This window comes from Somniosus microcephalus, chromosome 13 (genome assembly GCF_052327205.1).
Source record: "Somniosus microcephalus isolate GS21.2 chromosome 13, FLI_Smic_1.0, whole genome shotgun sequence".
NCBI classification, from domain to species: Eukaryota; Metazoa; Chordata; class Chondrichthyes; order Squaliformes; family Somniosidae; genus Somniosus; species Somniosus microcephalus.
In genome coordinates, this window is record NC_140999.1 from 174,618,139 (window position 1) to 174,644,799 (window position 26,661).

Genomic DNA, 26,661 nt, shown 5'->3' on the forward strand with positions numbered 1-26,661 from the left:
GGCCCAGCTCACGGACCCAGACCTCCTCTCGGTGGCTACCAGCCTGCCAGGGCTATGCCTAGCCAAGGTCGCGCACGGGCCCGAAGCCACGGCAGTCACTTGCGACGTCTCACTCGGCCAACCCAGGCCAGTCGTCCCTGCAACCTGGCGCCGCCGCATCTTCGACGCGCTACACGCGCTCTCCCATCCGGGTGCCCGCGCATCCGTCAAACTCCTCTCCCAGCGTTTCGTCTGGCGCGGCCTCAGCAAAGATGTTCGGACTTGGGCCACCTCCTGCCTCGCCTGCCAACGGGCTAAGGTACAGCTACACACAAAAGCACCCCTGGGAGACTTCGAGGTACCCAGCCGCCGCTTCGACCACGTACACGTCGACATCGTCGGTCCTCTGCCGCCATCGCAAGGCCAAACTTATCTCCTCACGATGGTCGACCGTTACACACGCTGGCCTGAGGCAGTGCCGCTGCCCTCCACCACCACAGCCGACATCACCAGGGCGTTCGTTAACACCTGGGTCGCAAGGTTCGGCGTACCAGCCGACATAACCTCCGACAGAGGCGCCCAGTTCACCTCCGAACTCTGGATGGCCACAGCACGCAACCTCGGGGTGACGCTCCACCGAACCACGGCATACCACCCGCAGGCCAATGGGCTGTGTGAATGCTTCCACAGGTCACTCAAGGCCTCACTCCGCGCCGGCCTGCAGGACAGTACCTGGACTGACCGCCTACCGTGGGTGCTACTAGGCCTACGCACCGCGGTCAAGGAAGACCTCCAGTCCTCGGCAGTGGAGTTAGTCTACGGACAACCGCTGTGCGTCCCAGGCGAATTCCTTCCGGAGGCTACCACGCCTTGGTCGGCCGAACAGCAGCGGCTCAACTCTTTCTCTTCCGCTCAACAGTTCGCCCCACTTCCGGTCAACTGACACGGCGAACTCGCACCTCACGTCCCGCCAAACTTACAGCAGGCACGCTTCGTCTTCGTGCGACACGACGCGCACCACGGACCCCTGCGACCCCCGTACGACGGACCGTACGAGGTACTACAAACCGGGGACAAGGTCTTCAAGCTGCGACTCGGCGACAGGGTCGACACAGTCTCCATCGACCGGCTCAAACCAGCACACACAGAACCAGGGGAACAGGTCCCCATGGCCCGGCTTCCAACTAGAGGCCGTCCCGCCAGCAAGCCAACACAGCCGGCGGCGAACCGCCCGGCCCCACCAACTAGACCAGCGACCACTCAGAGCCACTCCGGCAGAACCATTAGACCACCGTCACGACTCGTCCACCCCTCCTAAGCGGATTCTGGGGGGAGCTCTGTGGCGACACGCCACTACTGGACATAATCCGCTCACGGCGGCACGGACAGTTTAAGCAGACGCCCCCAGCCGGGGGCCCTTTCCTCCAGCAACTTGTTTCCCGCAGGGACAGGCTGCCGGGAGCACTTCCTGTCTGTGGAGTATTTAAGTGGTTGCGCGGGCTTTTCCAGTTCCTCTTTGCCATGAGGTTGATTAAAGCAGTTGTGTTTTACTAACTCTGGTCTCGACTCCCACGTTTGCCGCGGTATCTCAACAATAGTAATAAAGCTCACAGAAACGGGAACCTGAAGTCTTGCTGATGAACAAAGCTATTCAAGTAGGATAGCATTAAATGTCTCCAGACGCCTCTCTCCCTCTCTCAACCTGCGTATGCAGAATTGATTGCCGACAGGAAAAAGCAGGAAGCGCCCGCCTTTAAATAGCGTTCCCCCAGCTCCCAGCTGACTGCAAACTGTCCCCCTCTACCTATCGTTCCTAGCGGCAGGCGCAGAAGCAGGGGGCGAGAATCCATTTCTGGTCTGGGGCGATACCGGGGAGATGCGTGCTTGGATGACGTCACGATCTCCGGGCACAGGAGATCATGGCGGTAGTGTTCAGCGCCACCACAAACCGCCAGGTCAATTTCATGGGCGGTGCTAAAATCACCACGCTCGGGCAGTAAGTTGTTAGCGTCCCGTTAGTGCCCCGGAGGCGCTAATGGGAGGCACTAACCAACCGAATTTTTCCCCCATAGAATCTTGCAGCACAGAAGGAGGCCATTCGGCCCACCATGCCTTTGGATCTGAAATAGATAGCAAGGCTCACAGCAGAATCCACTGCCAATATCCATTAAGGATTCAACAGAATGCAGCATTGCCTGGAGCAAGTGGCAGAACCAGCAGCATCTGTACCAAATTCCCCTGACCAAGATGTCTTCAGACTAATCAATGCATCGGAACTTGATGCTTTGACCATTGGCTTTCAGGCCCACGAAGATGGTTTGGAGAGAACAATGACAACCAGCTTTTGAGAGCTTCGGGGCACCATCTCTCAGGATCTGCTGAATCTAACTGATACCTTTAGGTTTGCCCTCCTGCCGATCAGTGAGCACACCGATCCAGGACCCAGCAGGACCCAGACAAGCCTGAAACTACTGGAAGGCAATTTGCAGAAATCTTTTGTTGACAGCAGAGCTGAGAACATATTTTTCTAGCCAGCCACTCCAGTCAAAGCTGATATTTCAAACAAAGTTTGTAGACAGGTATTACATGCGGGCCCTAATTTTAACTCCGGGTGGATTCCCTGCTCAGGCCTGAGTTAAAATTACAATCAGGTCTCAATGATGTCATTGGGGCACAACATGCATATGTAAAGAAGGACCCTGTTGGCACCGGGCGCGTGTCCTTGCTGCCTGCTCAGGGGAGCAGTTTAAAATGGCAAATGTTTAGATCATGGTGGCTTTCGGACAGGTAAGAGCCTGGGCAATTTTAACTGCCCATCCGCCAGGTTTCTGCTGAGCAAGTAGGGTTAAAATCGGCCCTGTGAACTCAACTACTTCCTAGTTTGACCATTCATGCAGGCAACTTGCCCTTCTTTTGTTCAGGCTTAAATTAAGTCAGGTGCAATTCTGGCATAAATGGTGGAATTTCAGGGGCAGCAACTTTTGCCCTCACTACCCTGTCATTTGCATACATGCACCACTAGCTAGGGAGCTAGCACATATTCCGCGAACCATCTCAGCTGCACTGAAATTTAGTGTGTATTGTAGAATGGGTGTAACTTGTGTCCCAAATTCCAGTTCTCTATGCCAAAAAAACACAATTTTTTGAATTCATTCCTGGGATGTGGGTGTCACTGGCAAGGCCAGCATTTATTGCCCATCCCTAATTGCCCTTGAGAAGGTGGTGGTGAGCCGCCTTCTTGAACCGCTGCAGTCTGCGTGGTGAAGGTACTCCCACGGTGCTGTTAGGTAGGGAGTTCCAGGATTTTGACCCAGTGACGATGAAGGAATGGCGATATACTTCCAAGTCAGGATGGTGTGTCATTGGACGGAACTTGGAGCTGGTGGTGTTCCCATGCACCTGCTGCCCTTGTCCTTCTAGATGGTAGAGGTCGTGGGTTTGGGAGGTGCTGCCAAAGAAGCCTTGGCGAGTTGCTGCAGTGCATCTTGTAGATGGTACACACTGCAGCCACAGTGTGCCGGTGGCGGAGGGAGTGAATGTTTAAGGTGGTAGATGGTGTGCCAATCAAATGGGATGCTTTGTCCTGGATGGTGTAGAGCTGCTTGAGTGTTGTTGGAGCTGCACTCATCCAGGCAAGTGGAGAGTATTCCATCACACTCCTTACTTGTCCCTTGTAGATGGTAGAAAGGCTTTGGGGAGTCAGAAGGTGAGACATGTACCACTGAATACCCAGCCTCTGACCTGCTCTTGTAGCCACAGTATTTATGTGGCTGGTCCAGTTAAATTTCTGGTCAATGGTGACCCCTAGGATATTGATGTTGGGGAATTTGGCGATAGTACTGCTGTTGAATGTCAAGGGGAGGTGGTTAGACGCTCTCTTGTTCGAGATAGTCATTGCCTGGCACTTGTGTGGCACGAATGATACTTGCCACTTATCAGCCCAAGTCTGAATGTCATCCAGGTCTTGCTGCATGCGGGCATGGACTGCTTCATTATCTGAGGAGTTGCAAATGGAACTGAACACTGTGCAATCATCAGCGAGCACCCCCACTTCTGACCTTATGATGGAGGGAAGGTCATTGATGGTTGGGCCTAGGACACTGCCCTGATTAACTCCTGCCGTGATGTCCTGGGGCTGAGAATATTGGCCTCCAACAACCAAAACCATCTTCCTTTGTGCTAGGTATGACTCCAGCCAGCAGAGGGTTTTCCCCCTGATTCCCATTGACTTCAGTTTTACTAGGGCTCCTTGATGCCACACACGGTCAAATGCTGCCTTGATGTCAAGGGCAGTCACTCTCACCTCACCTCTGCAATTCAGCTCTTTTGTCCATGTTTGGACCAAAGCTGGAATGATGTCTGGAGCCAAGTGGTCCTGGCGGAATCCAAACTGAGCATCGGTGAGCGGGTTATTGGTGAGTAAGAGCCACTTGATGGCACTGTCGACAACACCTTCCAACACTTTACTGATGATTGAGAGTAGACTGATGGTGCGGTAATTGGCCGGATTGGATTTGTCCTCCTTTTTGTGGACAGGACATACCTGGACAGTTTTCCACATTGTCAGGTAGATGCCAACGTTGTAGCTATACTGGAACAGCTTGGCTAGAGGCGCAGCTAGTTCTGGAGCACAAGTCTTCAGGACGACAGCCGGGATATTGTCGGGCCCATTTCCTTTGCTGTATCCAGTGCGCTCAACTGTTTCTTGATATCACGTGGAGTGAATGAATTGGCTGAAGACTGGCTGCTGTGATGGTGGGGACCTCAGGAGTAGGCCAATATGGATCATCCACTCGGCACTTCTGGTGAAGATGGTTGCAAACGCTTCAGCCTTGTCTTTTGCACATGCATGCTGGACTCCGCCATCATTGAGGTTGGGAATTTTCATGGAGCCTCCTCCCATCAGTTGTTTAATGGTACACCATCATTCACGACTGGATGTGGCAGGACTACAGAGCTTTGATCTGATCCATTTGTTGTGGGATCACTTAGCTCTATCGATAGCATGCTGCTTCCATTGTTTAGCATGTATGTAGTTCTGTGTTGCAGCTTCCCCAGGTTGGCACCTCATTTTTAGGTACGCCTGGTGCTGCTCCTGGCATGCTCTTCTACACTCCTTATTGAACCGGGGTTGGTCGCCTGGCTTGATGTTAATGGTAGAGTGAGGGATATGCCGGGCCATGAGGTTACAGATTGTGGTGGAATACAATTCTGCTGCTGCTGATGGCCCACAACACCTTATGGATGCCGAGTTTTGAGCTGCCAAATCCATTCTGAATCTATCCCATTTAGCACAGTGGTAGTGCCACACAACACAATGGAGGGTGTCCTCAGTGTGAATCGGGACTTCGTCTCCACAATGACTGTGCGGTGGTCACTGCCCAGTCTGGCAGCTGTGTCCTTCAGGACTCGGTCAGCTCGGTCAGTAGTGGTGCTACCGAGCCACTCTTGGTGATGGATATTGAAGTCCCCCACCCAGAGTACATTCTGTGCCCTTGCTACCCTCAGTACTTCTTCCAGCTGGTGTTCAACTTGGAGGAGTACTGATTCATCAGCTGAGGGAGGGCAGTCAGTGGTAATCAGCAGGATGTTTCCTTGCCCATGCTTGACCTGATGCCATGAGACTTCATGGAGTCAATGTTGAGGACTCCCAGGGCCACTCCCTCCCGACTGTGTACCACTCTGCCACCACCTCGGGTGGGCCTGTCCTGCCGGTGGAACAGGACATACCCAGGGATGGTGATGGAGGAGTCTGAGATATTGGCTGAAAGGTATCATCCTGTGAGTATGACTATGCCAGGCTGTTGCTTGACCAGTCTGTGGGACAGCTCTCATTTGGCAGAAGTCCCCAGATGTTAGTGAGGGGGACTTTGCAGAGTCGACTGGGCTGGGTGAGCCTTTCGTAGAATTATAGAAAAAATTACAACACAGAAAGAGGCCATTCGGCCCATCTTGTCCATGACAGTCGGAAAAGAGCTACTGAGCCTAATCCCACCTTCCAGCAATAGGCCCATAGCCCTGTAAATTACTGCTCTTCAAGTGCGCATCCAAGTACTTTTTAAATGTGATGAGGGTTTCTGCCCCTACCACCCTTTCAGGCAGTCAGTTCCAGACCCCCACCACCCTCTGGGTGAAATTTTTTTTCCTCATCTCCCCTCTAATCCTTCTACCAACTACTTTAAATCTATGCCCCCTGGTTCTTGACCCCTCTGCTATGGGAAATAGGTCCTTCCTATCCACTCTATCTAGGTCCCACATAACTTATAGAAGCCCTTGTCATGTCCAAAGGCGAAGATCAGTGTTCCGTCCAATTTTTTCTTATTATTGTTTCTTGTAGCAGTTTGTTACAACTGAGTGGCTCGCTAGGCCATTTCAGAGGCAGTTAAGAGTCAACCACATTGCTGTGGGTCTGGAGTCACATATAGGCCAGACTGGGTAAGGACGGCAGATTTCCTTCCCTAAAGGGCATTAGTGAACCAGATGGGTTTTTTCGACAATCCGGTAGTTTCATGGTCACCATTACTGACGCTAACTTTTTATTCCAGATTTATTTAATTAACTGAATTTAAATTCCCTCAGCTGCCGGGGTGGGATTTGAACTCACGTGTCCGGATTATTAGTCCAGGCCTCTGGATTACTAGCCCAGTAACATAACCGCTATGCTACCGTCCCAAAAAGATCACATAATTTGAGCCCCTGATTCTCAGAGTTATATAAACAATGTTTCTCATCTCCAACTCTTCCCCTTTTATTGATCCTACTGCCTCTCATGCCAGGGCTCCCACCTTCAGCAGACTAACGTTCCTGGTTTCAAGAGTAGGCAAATGGAACTAATAAAAACCTTAATTGTTACTTATCAACTAATCAGTTTCAAAGGTGATATTCTCGTAATATTATCAGATTTATTGCCAGCAAGCATTGTGGCCTGGTAACCGATGTAGCGGTCATATCATTCAAAAGGAGTCTGGACTAGTTAAGTAGAAATGTAAGGGATGGCAGCCAGTCATAATTAACGTTCAGTTAATTTTCCCATGTCCAGCCTTGATTTAAATGTCTTTGTTCAACCCTGTGGAGAAAAAAAAGTACTGGATACTAGTGTGTTAAACACGAATTATCTATACACGATGGATAAGTATATATTTTGCAAAGGAACAAAAGGTGAGAGATTCGATTGGCAATCACGTCCAACCAATTTGACATCGTCAAAAAAGATTATCAGATACTGGGATACTCCTCAAAGACCTTCATAAAACAGTATTTTAACAATCTATAACTTATTGGTATGGCCATATTTGGAATAGTACGCACGGTTTTGGCACCATAGGGTGAAAACTCTGCACTCACTAAAATCACATGTGGTTTACCTTGTGCAATTCTTTGAGTCAGTGCACAGCAGCAAGTGGATGGCAGAAACAGTTGCAAGGCCAACTCTTGACCCAGAACAAGGAGGCAGAGGGCGACCTCAGTCGCAAGCGGCCAGCTACCTCAATTATTGTTGCCCCTCGGGTATCTAAAAGGAGCACAAGATTAAGCACTACAGCACACAAAATACGTCGTCACCAAGAAGAAGTACTGGAGCAAAATAAAACACTAGCTACATATATTAATCACTTTTAGGGAATTAAATTTGGTTGCACTTCATTTCAGCTGTGTCAAGGGATTATTTGGCATTCATGGTTGTTGAGTTAGCGCAAAGGACAACGTTGGTGGGAATGCTTTGGGCTAGGAGCGATAAATTACGAGGACAGGTTGCATAAACTTGGCTTGTATTCACTTGAGTTTAGAAGGTTGATGGGCGATCTAATCACCCATTTAATTAATGGGTGATTTAATCGGGTGTCAGCTGTGGCTCAGTGATAGCACGCTTGCCTTTGTCAGTAGGTCATGGGTTCAAATCCCGATTCCAGAGAGCTGAACACAAAACCTGGGCTAACACTCCAGTGCAGTACTGAGCCAGTGCTGCACTGTTGGGGGTGCTGTCTATCAGATGAGATGCTAAACTGAGATCTCAGGTGAACATTAAAGATCCCATGTCACTATTTTGACCCAGTGTCCTGGTCAATATTTATCCTTCAATAAACATCCTTAAAACAAAACAGATTATCTGGTCATTATCACATTGCTATTTGTGGGAGCTTGCTGTGTACACATTGGCTGCCCTGTTTCCTGCAACAGTGCCCACACTTCAAAAGTACTTCATTGGCTGTAAAGCGCTTTGGGATTTCCTGAGGTTGTGAAAGGCGCTATAGAAATGCAAGTCTTTCTTTTTTCTGTTTTTAATCGAGATATATAAAATGATTAAGGGATTCGATAGGGTAGATACAGAGAAATGATTTCCTCTGGCGGGGGAATCCAGAACAAGAGGCCATAATCTTGAAAGTAGACCGCGGCCATTTAGGAGTGAAATCCGGAAGCACTTTTTCACACAAAGGGTAGTGGAAATCGGGAACTCGCTCCCCCATGCAGCTGTGTGATTGCTGGCTCAATTGAAATATTCAAGACTGATATTGGTAAGTTTTTGTTAGGCATGGATATCAAAGGTTACAGAACAAAGGCGGGTAAATGGAGGGGAGGTACAGATCAGCCATAATTTAATTGAATGGCAGGAAAGGCTCAAGGGACTGAGTGGCCTACTCCTGTTCCTATGTTCACTGCATGGTGTGCACACAGAAAGGACTATTAATTCAATTGGTATATATAGCACTGGACTAAGGTTTCATTTATGAAAGCTTGGCACATGACCTTTGCTGCCCACAAAGTCAATGATATCTTCTAGCTCACTGTCGCAGTCGTGCTTTGCACTTGGCCTCCTCCACCATTATCTCTTCCATTGTGAGGCCTCTCTGGATGGCAAAGTTGTGGAAAATGCAGGAATATCTTCAAGGCCCTGGAAGGGCTGCACTGTAAGATATCTCTTTATTCCTCCAGATATTTTGAAGTTCTGATTCAAGATGGCTATCATGTGCTTGATAATGATCCTGGTAGCTGGACGGCCTTCAGCTATTTTGTTGATGTCATTAGCTAGGGCATTAATTTAAATATTGAAATGAAGCTCTCATATATTTTGTCTTAGACCATGTCGGGCCGTCTATAAGGCCATCTGGAAGATGATGTACTGCACAAAATAAACAGGGGTCTGGCAATGATGAGCCCCCCCCCACCTCCCCCTGATTTCTCAATCTCACTCATCCATTCCCTACTTGTACCACTGGCCGCACAGAATCTAAAAAATTCCCCATGTATCTTGAAAAGGTCATTCGCACATTGGAGTATATTCACCAAAGGTCAACAAGGTGATGCTGGGACTCAAGTAATGGGAATAGACAGATGGAACTGAAGTTGTTTTTTTGTGAAATGAAGCTCAAAAAGAGTTCTAACCCTGGTCTTTAAAATGCTGAAACATGGGACTAGGGTTTTCTTTTTAAGCTTAAACTGTGATCATGCAGAACAATCAAAATTATATTTTGCAATCACAACATTCGAAACTAGCACCTGCCATAAGATCTGGTGTATAAATCACACCTGTGTATAAGCTGCTCTTCGATCTTATGGTTCTGTTACATATTTAGAGGTCAAATGAATGTATATAAAAATGTAACAGTTAAAGTATCTGGAAAAATGCATGTGCCCATGTCTTGTGCCAGTGTACACAATATCCAAGCTCAACCTTGATGGAGGAGCTAGATAGCTGTCGTGTCTATTGGGGCAGTGTGGGGAGGGGAGGAAAGAAAATCAACTTGTCAATTAGGACGGTGGATGGATGTCATCACCAACTTTGAGGGAATCTTTGATGCTTGCAAATATTTTCCTGATCCATGCTTTGAATAGCCAGTTTGCTTCCGGTCTTATTTTTGAAGCTCGTATTCAAAATTTTCAGCAACGGCCAGGGTAGGCTCTGATGAAGTGTTGCAGCCTGAAACATGAACCACTCTTCTGTACTTGGGCAGCCAGGTCAATGTTGGTATTGGCAGAGGTTTAGAAGCAGGATGTCTGCCAACCCTCTTGAACAGAGAATGGAATGTAGTACATAGAGCCCAAGGGAAATAAATCTTAAATTGTAAAGAGATATACATGTTCAATCAATGAAGAGTTTATCAAGATTCAGAAAAAAAATTAGATCAGCATGGAGGGATTTAGATTTTTAATATCTACAGATTTAAAGGGGTAGATTTACAAACTGAGTAACTAATGATTTGTAAAATTGAATCAAACAGCATTTGAATTAAAATGCAAGTATAATGTAAAGAGACCTGTTCAAAAGCTTTGTCTTGTACATTCAATAGTGTTACACTTTACACTCACATTAATCGACTGGGAAGCTTTTTCTTTAAAGTTTGATTTAATATTGAAATCATCTATGTTTGCAACACTTTATTCTGATGACATAGGAAGGCGGTATGAGGCATCTTCCAGGTGATTGACAGCAATGTTGGTCTGGTGTATATGTTTAATGTGTGTATGATACAGCACAACTGGCTATTTCATTGCACATTTGGGAGCTTCTACAAAATGCTGACTGAAAGACTTCTTGAAAAGACGAACAGTGGATTCATAAGCGAGGTTGGTAATGTGTCCTGCGATGTGAACTGCAGATGTAACACTTTTTACTGTTCATGGTACATGGTACCAATATAGGAAAGATTAGGGCAGTGAAGACTGAACTAAAAATGATTTTGGGGGGTGGGGATGGGGAAGTGGGGGGGAACTAAAATCCAGTTGAAATATTTACAGTCTCATATTGTGTTATTCAAGAAAAGCAAATGATCATTAACCAGATGGAGCCTAATTGTGCTAATTAATATTCATTGAAGCAGAGCTTTCTCTCATCAGCTGTTCAATGGAAACGGAAGAGAATTCTATGTAATTTGTAGCTGTCTCTGGAATTCCCTTGGGATCCATTACTTCAAGAAGCCTTGCATAGGCACTTTACCTCAAGTGCATTGTCTATCTTTCAGTCACTGATGGGGTTTGGATCCCAGTGCTTAAGATTAAAGGAGCTCAGAGACTCCCATGTCAAGTTTTCTGACACCCAGCAGGCCAGGCTGAGTCACTGGTATTTAAGTACAAACTCCATCTGACCTCTGCCCTTCTCTATAACCCTCTGATCGCTGTTTATTTTCTCTCAATACAAGCACATGCAACTCCCTTCATAGACATTTGTATTTTTAGGGTTTGTTTACTTTTGCCACATTTCTGCAGCAATTTTCATTCCATATTTCCACTACTAATTTGGAGGGAGAACAATCACAATGCTCATATATAGCAATTTGAGTTTATTACATCCGCTTCTCTTCAGTTTTTTCTTTTGTACTTGACTGGTGCACCATGATTCACCATGAGGTGTGAGTGAACACTGTGAAAAGGATCTCTCACTAAACAATTCTTCTCTCCACCCACGCCATCCCGCAGAAAACCTGACCATGCCAAACATGTTCTCTAAGGAAGCTGCATTTGTCATTTTAAAGTAGTCATTCGAAATAATGAAAACACTTGCCTCACCTATGAAAGCAAAAATAAAAACCCATCAAATTATTCTTAAAATTACGGCTATACAATCGGGCACAATAAAACACTGCGATACTAACTACAGTAGCAGCAAGCCATGCATATGTTCCTGTAAATTCCATGTATTCTATGTAGGAACATTGTAACAGATAAAATGGTGTATCATCACTAGCTATAGATTTTCCAGTAATTAATTTGTTGACTACTTGATTACTGCTATAATAACATTACAGTTCATCCTTCTGTGCAAACGTTATCATGAATTCATGAGACAGTCTGCGCCGGCAGTCAGTATTTGATCTGGCAAGTCCTGCTGGCAAGTGAAAGACCAAAAACTTCATAAAAACATGATTAAATTTGACTTTGTAAGACACCCTGAAATGTATAAAGACAGTGATCTAACCTCAGGGTTCAGGCTTTGCTCGTGGAGTTTATGGATTCAGTTGCACCCACTGATTAATTTGAAATTACTCTCCCAATCATTTCTTGGTACGCTTTATTCCCTATATACATACATAATTACACTAGATCATCATCATAGCTTGTCACTCCAGAACCACAGGCCCTAAAGAGGGCCGTTTACACCAAAATTTATGTCTAGGTCTTCAATTGCGGCCTTGCTGTGTGTTATCAGATTTGGTTTCTCCCATAGCTGGCGGCAATGGGAGATTAACAGGGGTCATGATGTAAACATATCTGACTCAACCCCATTACACTAGATTAAGAAGCATTGTAGGAGGTTTAAGCAGCACGAATGCATGACTGCTGCACTTTAAAATGGAACATAGACAGCTTGACTAAAAAGCAAAACTGAAGGTTGAATGATTCGAATATATATATTTATTATGGCCAAGGGTTTCCACTTTGGGAGCAATCACGATCTGGGCGCAAATTGCGCTCAAAATTGCGCTAGTTTTAAGATGTGGGGTTTTTTGCTCAATTTTCCGCTCATACTGATTTGCATATCATCGAATGTAATGGCCCGGATTTTGCTGTACTAATAACAGCAAGGCTGTCAGTGCTCACCGTTATTACAGGGCAAGCTTCTGGAACCTGCTCCTGCGCAGTTGAACGTAGAAATCCATAAGTTGCTGTCAGTGATACCCTGCTCCTCTGCCGGGTGCACTGTTGCACTCTTTGCTGATGGAATCTGCACAGAAATCACTGTAATGGCGTGAACTTAGGGTAATTACCCACTAGACTCGCACTAAAGACGGCCAAAAAAAATTAAGGCTAGTGAAATCAGGAGTAATTGAGTTTTTAGCAGTGTAATGTGATAATTACTGCTGAACAACCTCTCTGGCCATGAAAATTAATTTTACATGTGTGGAGTCTCATTCCCTCAGAAGAAAATTAATGTTGCAGATTTTTTCTGTTTTTCTCTTTTATGTCTCTTGCTTAATCCCATGTGTATGTCCCAATCTTTATTTTGCTTCCTGTACAATGATTTAAATGTAATTTATATTCCCTGTGTTTTACTTCCTGGCTTGCAGTCTGCATGTCTCAGTGAGGATTCTTCAATCTGATTGGTTGAAGAGCCTCCCTATTGCTTTCCTGCTCACAGATGCCATAGACCCCCTGTAGAGTGCGCTGCACTGGATCAGACATAGGATTAGTAGAAATCTCCGCTGACAAGCCCACAAAAAGTCTCTGGGCAAGGTGAACGGCAAAAGCTGCTCCTTCACCCCGCAGAGCAGAATCTGGGCCAACATCTTCCATGAACCAGCGCAATCGGGCTGCATTTTAGAACATAATTTTTTTTTAAATTTGCATTAGAAATATTCCTTGATATATTTAAGAGCAGTAACTTGGTGCAGTATTTTTAAAACAGCTGAAAATGGGTTAATCACAAAAAATAAGCATTTTTAATCAGTGTCTAGTGCACTACCTGTGACTAACCAGATTTTAAATAACTGAAAATGACTTTAAAAAGTGTACGGAACCATTTACTAGTTACAATGATGTACAGTAGTCTGTTTCTTAGTAAATTTTAAAAAAATATTTAAAAGCTTCTAAGGAAAAAAAAGCTTAATTTTAAGAGCCTTCTCGAAGGCCCGCAAACGGGCGCAATTAGCAGAAACTCACCATGGTGATTAATTCGATCTGGGGACGTGGCCAGTTTTGTGGGCGGAGCCGGCTTCTAGCTTGATTTTTTTTAAACCAGCACGAAAGATCGCGGAAACTCGATTTGCGCTGGACGTAATTTCTCGATCTTTTGCGCTGGTTTGGCCAATTTCGGGTGAATTGCACTGAAAAGAGCAACGCAACCTAACGGAAACATCCTGCCCATAATCTTCAAAGATAAACTTTGCTTTTAACCCTCTGTCATTCCAAGCGTAAAATAAAGTTTTAGCAATGTGTTAATATCTTGCCCATGCCCTTTCCCATTCATGTAGTCCCTTGATCATTGCTGGAACATGCAATGAATTGCCACTTAAGTTTATTGATGATAACAGAACAGAAAACATTATAGTGAGGGTGATATTATTGAAGCCACTGGAACTATGCATTGATTCAGCTATATCAGAGAGTGTTTTGGTGAGGAACTTCTTTATTATATATAACTCAAAATAATGATGCTACTAAAGAATTTGTGTGACCATATCATATTTCTAACATTTAAAAAAAAATCGTTATCTTTGTTACTTAGCTGTATTTAGATACAATGCAGCCTTAGGAACCCCACTGTTAACAGAGATTCATTTTCTCTATAGACTTGTGGAAAATATTGACTGTACAATTCTATTTTTCTAGCCCTAGGAGTCAAATACTTTAAGCAATGTTTATTTAGACATCCCTTAGCCCTTAGCCTGGTACATATGGATTTCTACTTTGTATTCAGGTTTTCTGCAGGCATAAAAATAATACTGAATCTTGATAGGTTTACTTTGCAGATCGTATCAATTTTCCACATATAATGAAATTGAACTACATAAATACAAACATTCCCGAGCAGTCCTTTTTTATGTAGGTGGAAACCCAAACAGCCCTCAATACAGTTATGTCTTTTGTCACCTTACTAAAAAATAAATCTTTTTTTTTGATGATCAGAATATTTATCTAGTTTTAGCCTGAAGTGACTATAATGCAGGGGAGGTGTGGCATGCTACTATACAATCAACATGGCTGGAGCTCCCCAAACGAGCCAATGGGGGGAGTGACACCACTGTGACTGCTACAAGTGACACCCACTGCTACAAGTGATGTCACCGCTCCTGGTGCAAGTGACGTCACTGTTGCTGATTCAGCCCCTCGAGCCATGCAATTAGATCACGGCTCATCTGTATCTTAACGCCATCTACTCGCCTTGGTTCCGTTACCATTAATACCCTTGATTAACAAAACTCTCTCAAGCTCTGCAATGAAAACAGAATGTTGATGAGCTAGATTTAAAAAGTTATCCACGATATTTTTGTAGGCACAGTGAAAATGTCAGTAAGTGAACTACATTTAAAACGTGTGGCTCTTTGTTCGTAAACCATGACTTTAGTTTTGAAAGGTTGGCCACTCCTGTTATATACTTTTGCCAATTTACCCTTCAGTTGATAGAGGCAGCACTTACAGCAAGTGAGATGGAGGAAGTGCCAATATTTCCTTGTCTAAGCATTTCCCATCTACCAATTGACCTGAAACAAGAAAAATCTCATTGCACATTTGGCAGTGTTAACGACTGGTGGGTGTCAAAGTTGCAACCACTGCATTTTGGAAACCAACATAATCAAAGTGCTGCAAGAATGCTTCCCAGGTTACTTTTTCAGATGCCCATGGGTGAGGTGTGGGGTGTATGCTGTTTCTTAGCTGGGTTCTGAAGTTCCTGCCCCGTTTAATATGCATCCCACAGCAACACACTCATTTAGTCATTTTACAATTTCACCCACCTTACCCCTTCATTTACAAGAGAACCTTGTTTTGTTTTGCTGTTAGATGATTGTGCTGATTAAACATGATACTTAAAAACACTCTGGCCGAGAAATTGGTTTGTGCTGGCACCAGAACGGGTAGGACCAACATTCCCCCGATTTTGGGCCTCTGGCCTCATTTATATCATACCATTTGAAATTTGGGGCACTGCGTCATCGACAGCAGCCCTCTCTTGGGGGCGGTGGGGGGGAGGGAGGAAGCGGTGGCCAATAGTGGCCCCTTGGTTTTAATGTGGAGCCAGAAGGAGCACTGCTCCACCTTCAGGTAAGGACCGCTGGTTAGGCTGCGTGTACACAACGCCGGCTGCATTCAGCACAAACCAAATTGGTAAACCAAACAGGTGTTAGGCCCCTGATTTGCATATGCAAAGAGCTGAGCACCTGTTTCAGACACGAGCACTGAACGATACTTTTGAGGCCTCTACCAATATGGCAGGCAGTGCACTTCCAACTCAGAATGTGCAGGCACACATCACCCACCATATTGGATGCTTTGGCGTAAAACACAGCGTCATCAAATTGGTAATCCTTTTCAGGATGGCAGGCTGTGACTAGTGGGGTACTGCAAGGATCGGTGCTTGGGCCCCAGCTATTCACAATCTATATCAATGATTTGGATGAGGGGACTAAATGTAACATTTATTTGAGCAAAATGCTCACGATGTGGTCTCCTCTACATTGGGGGGACCAAACGCAGATTGGGTGACCGCTTTGCGGAACACCTCCGTTCAGTCCGTAAAGGTGACCCCGAGCTTCCGGTCGCCTGTCATTTTAATTCACTGCCCCATTCCCACTCAGACCTCACTGTACTCGGGCTCTTGCATTGTTCCACGGAAGCTCAGCGTAAGCTCAAGGAACAGCACTTCATCTTCCGATTAGGCACTTTATAGCCTTCCGGACTCAATATCGAGTTTAACAATTTCAGATCATAACCTTGGCCCCCATTACATTTTTACTTATATTTTATCCACACCTTTGTTTTGGCCCTTCCCCCCCTTTTTTTCTCTCCCACATGGCAGCTGTCTCCCATTCTGCGAACGCATTTCACACCTAATCTAGAGCCGTCTTTTGTCTCCACTAGTCCTATCACCATCTCGTCTCGTTTTGAATACCTCTTAATGTCTCTTCACTTCTCTTTTGTTCTCTCCCAGCCTGGCCTTTTAATCTATTTCATTTCCTGTGCTTTTTCAGTCTTGACAATTGGTCTGACCCAAAACGTTGACTCTATTTTCTCTCCACGGATGTTGCCTGGCCTGCTGAGTTTTTCCAGCATTTTCTGTTGTTATTTCAGATTTCCAGCATCTGCAGTATTTTGCTATGGTAACATTTCCATATTTGCTGATGATACAAAGCTAGGTGGCAGTGTCAGTTGTGAAGAGGATGTGAAGAGGCTTCAAGGGGATCTCGACAGGCTCAGTAAGTAGACGAGAACATGGCAGATGGAATATAATCTGGATAAATGTGAAGTTATCCACTTTGGTAGAAAAAACAGAAAGGCAGAGTACTTCCTAAATGGTGAAAGATTGGGGAATGCAGATGCTCAAAGGGACCTGGGTGTCCTTGTACATGAGTCACTGAAAGTGAACGTGCAGGTGCAGCAAGCCATTAGGAAGGCAAATGGTATGCTGGCCTTCATTACAAGAGGATTTGAGTACAGGAGCAAGGAAGTCTTACTGCAACTATATAGGGCCTTGGTGAGACCACACCTGGAGTACTGTGTACAATTTTTGTCTCCTTACCGAAGGAAGGATATACTTGCCATAGAGGGAGTGCAACAAAGGTTCACGAGATTGATTCCTGGGATGGTGGGACTGTTGTATGAGAAGAGATTGAGTAAGCTAGGCCTGTATTCTCTTGAATTCAGAAGAATGAGAGGGGATCTCATTGAAGTAAACAAAATTATTACAGGGCTTGATAGGGTAGATGCTGGGAGAATGTTTCCATTGACTGGGGAGTATAGAACCAGGGGCCACAGCCTCAGGATAAAGGGTAGGCCATTCAGGACTGAGATGAGAAGAAATTTCTTCACACACAAGGTGGTGAATCTTTGGAATTCTCTACCCCAGAGGGCTGTGGAGGCTCAGTCATTGGGTACATTCAAAACAGAAGTCAATAGATTTCTGACTAATAAGGGCATCAAGGGATATGGCGATAGGGCCAGTGAATGGAGTTGAGGCAGAAGATCTGCCATGATCTCATTGAATGGCGGAGCAGGCTTGAAGGGCCGAATGGCCGACTCCTGCTCCTATTTCTTATGTTCTTATGTTCTCATTACTTGACTAGCATAACATTTTATTAGGTTTAAAAACAAACTCTGATTCATCTTACTGCAGCATTCAAAAAACAAATAAGCTTTGATTTAAATAGTGTTTTATGTCATCAAATAAGTGACATATTTAAGCAGCAAGGGTGAGATGTACAATCAAAGTGGTTACTATAAAGATTGATAACTTTGAAGAAGTTTTGTATGATCACATAAAGATAAAGTGCTTTATTTTGCAAGTAGTTGTTGGACTACTTTTAACCTTTTACGTCCCAATATTTTCATTTTTCACAGTAAGTGGTTTTGCCAATGGGGACGTGATAGAGGCGGGACTGCTGCTTGTTGGGTTTTAGTCCCGCCTCCATTGACGTCTGGCCAACCCATGCTATTTTCCCTTGATTGACCTTGTTAAGACCGCCTAGCGGGTTTAGCAGGCCAATTAAGGGAAAGCCGGTTACTGGTGACGTCAGCGAGTGACGTTTCATCTGTCAAGAGCTTCTGACAGATGAATTGTCATCGTTTGAGAGCTCTGTGAAGATGTCAAACACTGACAATCTGTCTTCTAAGTTGAGTCCTGGGACACAGGCTCAGTTAGAGCTCTGTCCTGAGCAGAAAGCAGAAGGCTGATGCATTTGAGAATGCAGCGGCCATTCTGCTTTCTCTGCCGATGAGATGAAGGACTCCCGAGACCTGAAGGGATGAAGTCTGGAGGAAGAAGCAAAGGTAAGTAAAACTTATTAAAACACTTTACACTCACCTCACACACTTACCTCTGCACACATGCATCCATCACTCACCTGCACACCGGACATCTCAGCCCCTCCGACCCCAGCAGCCCCACGGCCCGCCTCGCTGACCCTGGCGAGGTTCAGAGCCATCGGGAAGCCCACACTTTAGGTGGCAAAATAGGGATTATCAAAAAAACTGCCTGTTAACTACCTGTTAACAGGCAGTTAATTGGCACTAATCCCCTTCCCGCCTCGAGGAGACGGGACCCGGCGCGGGTCAGGGCACCCGCCTCCCGGGAAGATGACACGAAGACGGGTTGTGGGCGGGATGGGTAAGCGCCCCCAGATTCTGCCATTTTCCTGGCAGTCCTGCCTCCAAACCCATCTCCCCAGGGCTGGCAAAATCGCCCCCACTGTATCACTTGCAGTTCGTAATTATATTCTATAAAATCTTATTACTGTAATCTGTCAAAAAGTTGTCACAGCAGAATATCATTCTTCTAGGAATTACTGCATATCTAGAACTGCCTGATTGATTAATGGCATTAATGCATTGGTATACATACGTAAGGAGCTTTTATTACAACAGGGTTTCACTGAAATACACCGGTTCACAAATGACATTTAAATTCCATCATTTCCATTATTTTAAACAGGTTAACGCCTGCCATGAAAATAGCACGCAGAGGAATGTGATACGGGTTCATTGAGTGCTTGTACGTGAATATCGCTGATGGGAATTTCTTCTCCGTTATCTTAGTTTAATATTTAAATGTAAACTTGCCACCATTATCATTGACTGGTTTGCCGCTGGTTTTTTATTCCTATGCGCAAATCTTTTGCAGATCCGCAAAAATATTTTTTTTGCCGATTCTTTTACAAGTGACATTAGTAGACATTTTATAGCTTTGGGCTATTCACAAACTGTGATGCTGCAAGAGGAGCTTCAGCTGTGGGTTTTCTTTTGATAATCACTCAGATTTATTTGATTTCTCCTCGCCGTCCATTTTGTAAATGATCTTACACGCTTTTTCCTTCAGAGGTTTTAATCCCTGTGTTATACCTTAACTGAAAGGCCAGCTGGGCAATCTATTCCCTGAACCCTGCAATGTGGCTCTTAATCCATCCATGAAAAGGTGGATAATGGTGGTACAATAGCAAAATACTGCGGATGCTGGAAATCTGAAATAACAACAGGAAGTGCTGGAAACACTCAGCAGGTCAGGCAGCATCGAGGAGAGAGAAACAGAGTTAACGTTTCGGGTCGAGCCCTTCGTCAGAATATAATCGTGCTGCTTGATTAATTTCATCTGATCTTCTCTTTGAGGATCTAATCACCTTGCAGTTCTTTGAGATGACCATCCAAGGTCGGGGCTTTGCTATTTGAGGAATGGAACTATGGGCTGGATTTTGCCAGCCTTGGGGAGGCGGGTTTGGAGGTGGGTTTGGAGGCGGGACTGCCGGGAAAATGGCAGAATCTGGGAGCGGGTGCCTGTCCCGCCCATCCCGCCCCCAACCCGCCTCTGTGCCAACTTCCGAGGAGGCGGGTACCTGACCCGCGCCGGGTCCCATCTCCTGGAGGCGGGAAGGGGGTTACAGCCACTTAACTGCCTGTTAACAGGTAGTTAACAAGCAGTTAAGAGGGTTATCCCCATTTTCCCACCAGAGACACGGGCTTCCTGACGTTGGGAAACCCTGCCAGGGTCACCGAGGCGAGTAGTGGGTCTGTGGGGGTCGGAGGGGTGCAAAAGTGCACTGTGGACGTAAGTGATGGGTGCAAGTGTGGAGAGGTGAGTATGTGAGGTGAGTGGAAAATGATAGAAAATGTTTACTGATGTGCCTTCAATAACTCAAAGACAAGGGCCTAGAAATTGGGTTTTGGCTTAGCCAGGGCTTTAGCGCCGGAAGTTAGTGCCGGCGCTAAGTCCCCCTGCGCGCGCCAAAAATTCAGTAGCACCGCGCCCAAACGGCTGCCGGCGCTACTGAAGGGTCTTAGCGCCTGGAAAAGGGCACTAACTGCCGTTTAGCGCCGCAATTCCGGCGCTGCGGCACCCGATGCGGTGCGGCAGGCTGGGGAAGTGCAGGCCTCCTCCTTCCGTTAAGGAGGAGCTGCCTGCACCCGGCCGCGGCCCGCGCAAATCTGTTTAAAAATGAGCCCGGCACCTCGGACAAGTGCCGGGCTTGCATCTGTTCCGGGGGGGGGGGGGGAGAAGTCCGGGGAGGGAGCTGCGGGCAGGCGGCCGGCGGGAAAGCGGCCGGCCGCCGCGGGGCCTTTAATGCGCCGGCGCAAACACATGTTGGACTCTGTTGCCAGAGTCTTAGTTGCGGCTGCCACGGGCGAGGCGGCCGCAACTGAATTTCGGCGCTGGGGCCCGTCGGCATGGCAACCGGGACGCTGCGCACACCGATGACGTCATCGGTGCCGGCGCAGCGCTACCGGTGCAACGCCGCTTTAGGGCCCCAGGGAATTTTTCAACTGGCCATAACTCTGGCGGTAGTCCCTCTAGCGCCTCAAAAGCGGCGCTAAGGCTAGTGAATTTCTAGGCCAAGGAGTTTAAAGGATTCAACTAAGGCTTTTAATCACTAAGAACATTGCAGCATTGCAGGTCTTCCCACATCGGGTTCGTCTGGTAGGAATGACTCATACAGCTCTTGAGACCTTTATATGGCAAAAGACAGGGGCGTAGCCAATACACACAATAGGAACAAAAGGGGGCGGTTCACACAATACAAGCAGGTAAAACACATAGGCTGATGAAGGCATATATTTCATCACATTCCCCATTTTTCCACCAGAGACACGGGCTTCCTGACGTCGGGAAACCCTGCCAGGGTCACCGAGGCGAGTAGTGGGTCTGTGGGGGTTGGAGGGGTGCAAAAGTGCACTGTGGAGGTAAGTGATGGGTGCAAGTGTGGAGAGGTGAGTATGTGAGGTGAGTGGAAAATGATAGAAAATGTTTACTTACCTTTGTTTCTTCCTGCAGGCTTCAACAGTTGGGGATGCGGAGAGTCTCGCATCTCATCGACAGAGATGACAGATGGCTGCTGCATTCTCCGATGCAACAGCCATCTAATTTCTGCTCACAAAAGAGGTTTGATGAGTCTTGAATACAAGAACTCATCAAACTATATAGAATGTCCGTGTTTGACAGCTTCACAGAGCTGTCAAACAATGACAATTCATCTGTCAAATTTTTTGACAGATGAAACGTCATACGCTGACGTTCTCTGTAACTGGCTTCCCCTTAATTGGCCTGCTAAACCCGCTGGGCGGGCTTAACAAAGTCAATCAAGGAAAAATAGCGTGGGTTGGCCAGAAGTCGATGGAAGCGGGACTAAAACCTGACAAGTAGAAGTTCCGCCTGCAACGCGCCCCCATTGGCAAAATCACCCCCTATTTATCTTTCCATGGAATAACATATTTATTTACCAATATGCAAGCTATTGGGGCATAAATAATTTTTGTTATATAAATGGAGGTACGTCACTACAAACAGGTATGTGCTCAACTTTATTAATCTGCAAGTTGCTATTTTGCGGAGAGTTTAATTGCAGGAGCCTCCAGGAGGAGCTGCAGAGAGGATGGTTCCCCTCGTGGGGGCATTAAAACTAGGGGGCGTAGATTCAGAATAAGAGGTCGCCCATTTAAAACGGAGATGAGGAGGAATTTCTTCTCTCAGAGGGTTGTGAATCTTTGGAATTCTCTACCCCAGAGAGCTGTGGAGGCTGGGTCATTGAATGTATTTAAGGTGGAGATAGACAGATTTTTGAACGATAAGGGAGTCGAGGGTTATGGGGAGTGGGCAGGGAAGTGGAGTTGAGGCCAAGATCAGATCAGCCATGATCGTATTGAATGGCGGAGCAGGCTCGAGGGGCCGAATGGCCTACTAATGCTCCTATTCCTTATGTTCTTATTTACTCAGAAGTAGAAGAATGAATAAGGATAGAAATTTAGATTCATTCATACTTGGAGTTCAAATTCTTTTTCCAGCCATTCACAATCTAAGTACCATCACTCTGCCACTCTTCTGATGCAGACCACCTGAAACTGAAAGTACACGGCATCACAAGTTGGATGTCATCTTAGCTCAACTGTTAGTTGGCAATTAATCTTGCCCTCTATTTTATATATATATATTATTGCCACGATTCAGTGCATTAAACTGTTACCTCAGTTAGATCAGGGTTGCAAGTGTGGAAAATGCAATTGTCTCACTGGTGCAGTAAAAGGTGCTCTTCTGAAATTGGGTTGAAGATATCGGGTCTAATTAGTGTAGAGGGAGTTTTACCCTGCATCTAAGCCATGTTACACCTGACTGTGGAGTGCTTAATACTGGCACTCGAAGTAAAAATTTGCAAAAAGTTTCCAGCACTGATAAATTATTTTGGCAAGCACAAAGAAAATCATCCTTGAGAATGGATGGTTCTCTTTCCTTTCCTTGACAGCATTCAAGTTGGGGGCAGATTGCCTCACAAGACAGAAACCCACGGTGTTAAATGACAATTAAACCCAAGCTCTTGAGTAAAATGAAGCAATCAATATTTGCCTCCATTATTTGTATGGATATTAATACTTGGAGCTGGGAGCACCCTATCTGCAACTCGCCATTCTATAGTCACTGGCTACAGCCTATGTCTATTGAACAGCTGCAGGAATATTGCCATCTGGTGTATTCCTGGGAGTAGGGAATGCAGTGAGAAAGTGCTGTCTTTGGCAGTCAATGAGTTAAAACGCCATGATGGATGCTTTAATTATGTGATAGCGCAACATACTGCCAAAATAAATGTGTGCATTACAGAACCCAACAGTTATAAACTTTCTAATCAATCAAAAGAGATCATTGGAATTACTATTAAGTAAATTAGCATTTGGTTTTGGATTCTGATCCTAAAACTGAAACCCCCTGTAATTTCAGTAAGGACAGCTCTGTAGTTTAGCAGTGCTTTTTAACAGTCTGTAACAGGCCTAATCAAAGCCAGGTATCGTTTATGCTGCAGCTGTCAACTAGCATGTAACAAACAGTAACAGACTTTCTGTTAAAGGTTAGAGTCCCACTTTGCTTCTATTATTAGCTTTGATGTTCTGAAGTTGCAGAATTCTTTTTTGTGGGAAGAGAGGCTTTATTACTGGCTGATTCATCAAATTAACTGGTTGGCTCTTAGTGCTTGTGAGCTCTGCTATAAATCAGATTACTCAGTGCACAGTGATCTATTTATTCAAGATTTAGAAAAGGGATGGTAATAGGGCAGAATGTTTCGAGTGCAGTGTATACTGTGGCTAGTATATCACTTGGACACTGGAGCACAAAATACTTTATCGCTCGCACTGTTCACCTTAAGCAAACTCGCATCTCCAAGCAAACCTATGTCACACTTCAAACTGGCTAACAGCTTTTGACCAAATAGATCATCATTAATAAACAGATTATACTTTACAAAATTTAGCCTGCAATCTTATCCATCAAGTGATTAAAAAAAAAGTCATTGTGATTAATCTCACGATTAAAATGTTTAATTTGTTAATCTTGGTTTTAATTGATGCAGTTGTCACCGGTGTTGCTCAGTATTAACATGCCAGCTTTACAATTATCGTTAAAAATAGTAATCGCCAAAAATATTAACGTGTTAAACGCAGAAATTAACTGCGATTGATTGACAGCCTAAATATTTGATCTAAATGTGAAATATTTAGGCTGTCAATTAATCTTAATCATATCCTCTAGGGGAAACCAAAGTGTGTGCACTAAGACTACTCAGGTCTTCCATTTGCGAAATCAGCTCTCCATTACTGTACTGACCAGGGTATCCTAACACTGTGAAATATACCATACTGGATAACTCTGGACAGTATCAGAAAGTGGGATTGTCATATTAGTGATCTGTATGCTATCTGCATCTGTGCTCATCCACTGAAAGTATTTATAACACATTCAGCTCGAAAGTACTTGGGCCTTGAAATTACATTATGGAACACCAGTGTATGAACGCTTGCCCTGTTTGTAGGAAATGCTTCACTCTTTTCACAGAAGCTTTAGGGGATGAAATTGGGTGCCTTTGCGCCTCCCATTAGCACCCCCGGGGGGCGCCAACGGGTCACAAATGGCTTTGTGACCGGGCGTAGTGCTGACATCGATTCCCGCCGTATTCGGTGGGAGTTTTGCAGTGGCGCTACGGCGTTGCGCCCCGATCTCCTTCGCCCGGAGATCGTGACGTCATCGCTGTGCGCATCGCCTTGGTAGCGCACCGGACCCGAAATTGATTTCCATCCCCTGCAGCAGCATCAGGCAAAAACACCGACAGCTGCAGGAGGCGTGCATCGGGCGGCCGGCTGCTTCAGGGGCGATGATTAAAGGCGAGGTGGCCAAGGTAATTGGAAAGAAAAGCATACCTTTCCGGTTCCAGATTTTTTCACAGGTTCCTGCCTGCGATCGATCAGCCGGCACTCTGCTTGAGTGCCGGGCTGATCACGTGGGATCGCGGCTGCCTTGGTGGTCCAGGTAGGTACTTTTTAAATTGCAGAGCCTGCAGCGATGGCCCTTCCCTTTAAGGGAGGGAAGGAGCCTTTGAACGCGGCAGCGCTGCACGGCCCAGTGTGCAGCGCTGCTGAAGTCTCCGCCCCGCTCTCCGAAGTTAGCGCCCTATGAAGGAAGTGGAGCGCTTGATTTAGCACTCCACTTCCCCCTTGGGGCACTAAAACTGAATTTTGCGGTCGTCGGCGCTAATTGCATCGGGCGTTAACGTTAGCGCCCCAAAATGGTTGACAGTGAATTTTTCCCCCTTAGAATCATAGAATCATTACATCACAGTAGGAGGCCATTCGGCCCGTCGAGCCCGTGCCGGCTCTCTGCAAGAGCTCTTCAGCTCGTCCCACTCCCCCCGCCCTTTCTCCGTGACCCTGCAATTTTTTTTTATTTCGGGTACTTATCCCAATTCCCTTTTGAAAGCCACGATTGAGTCTGCCTCCACCACCCTTTCAGGCAGTGCATTCCAGATCCTAACCACTTGCTGTGAAAAAAGGTTTTCCCCATGTTGCCTTTGGACCTTCTGCCAATCACCTTAAATCTGTGTCCTCTGGTTCTCGACCCTTCTGCCAATGGGAACAGTTTCTCTCTATCTACTCTGTCCAGACCCCTCATGATATTGAACACCTCAAGAGAGGCGTTAACCCATTATTTTAATTGGGTTAACACCTCTCTTAAAATTGTAAGGATATGTTAAGTGTCCGTACACTAGAGTCCAATGGTGTCATTTTAAAGCCCAAAGGATTTAGTGCTGTAGGCAATCAAAGTATTTTCAGTGGCTCTGCACAACAAGGTCTTGGCCTAGTAGAGATTGCATTCAGATCCCTTATGTAACAATCCTTGACTGGTTAACATACTACAGTCAAACAGTACAAACTCATGGCAACTAAACAAAGAGATTCTTATCAAGGATTTGTCTTGATCAGGTCTGAGTTCCATGATAATTAAATGTGGAATTTGAGCTGCAACCAGGGGAAAACGTTTGTTAAAACAGAACAATTATAGTAATTAATATTTTGATATTAATTTTAACAGTTGAAATAATTAGTCACACAGGGAGTCAAGAGCAAGCGCAGTATTTAAGTCAAGCAGGGTTAGTAGACAAGGGGAGGATGATTGGACCCAGGAGGTAGATGGGAGGGGAGAGAGGGGGGAAGAGGAGGAGGATGCAGGAAGGGGTTCGGGGAGCTGGACGGGGAGGGGATACAGACAGCGAGAAAGTGGGAGGAGAATTGGGAGAGGAGGAGGAAGTGTAATGGGGGAGGGGACTGGAGAGGAGTAGAAAAGGGGGCCGGGAGAGGAGGACAGGGTGGAGGAAAGGGGAAAACGGGGAGGGGAAGGGAGATGGAGATGGGGACGGAGGAACAAAGGCAGTGAATTACCTCAGTTTAGGATAGCTGAGCTTCTCTTTCCTCTACCAGGCCTAAATATTAATTTAGGCAGGGGGTGCTTTATTCTCCATCCCTTCCCCAGGAGCAGGTGGTGGGGGGCGGGTGGGGGCGGGGATAGTAATTGCTGACCAGGATTCATGTTCAGTGGAAAGTGGCCAGAATTCATACTTTGTAAGAAATGAGACGGACCTGACTGTGGGTGGGGGTGGGGTGTTGGTGTTGGTGTTGTGGGCTAACTGTCTGGGAAACATGATCAGTGAATAACCAGTAGACAGACTCAATGGGGGGAGGGGTCAGTGAGCATGGTCACTGCGGGGGGGTGGCTGGTAAGCATGCTTAGGGTTAGCAAAACCA